The following is a 337-nucleotide window of genomic DNA, read 5'->3' as shown; positions in this document are numbered from 1 at the left end:
AGACCCTTATTATTGTACAGACAGGGAGCGAAAGAGGCGAACAAAAATCGAAGAAAAATCGACTTCAAAAAGTTCCAGAATAATAATGGGAAACCGTAGGGGGAGAAAAATCCCCACCCCCACGAGATGCTATGATACGGCGCACGGATTCTCCCACGGCCGCATTAATTAGCATATTAAAGAGCTATTAACACTACTCATCGGGATCCGTAATTAGGCTTTCGTTTTTACGCCGGGGCTTCCCCTTCGTTGCCCCCCCCCCCCTTCTCTCGCTCCTTCCCTTGTCCGTTTTCGCTCCCTTCCCTCTTCTTCGCTTTCGTGCCGTTCGTTTCCTCCC

Source organism: Penaeus monodon, chromosome 21 (genome assembly GCF_015228065.2).
Source record: "Penaeus monodon isolate SGIC_2016 chromosome 21, NSTDA_Pmon_1, whole genome shotgun sequence".
In the NCBI taxonomy this organism is placed as follows: domain Eukaryota; kingdom Metazoa; phylum Arthropoda; class Malacostraca; order Decapoda; family Penaeidae; genus Penaeus; species Penaeus monodon.
This window is presented reverse-complemented; position numbering follows the sequence as displayed.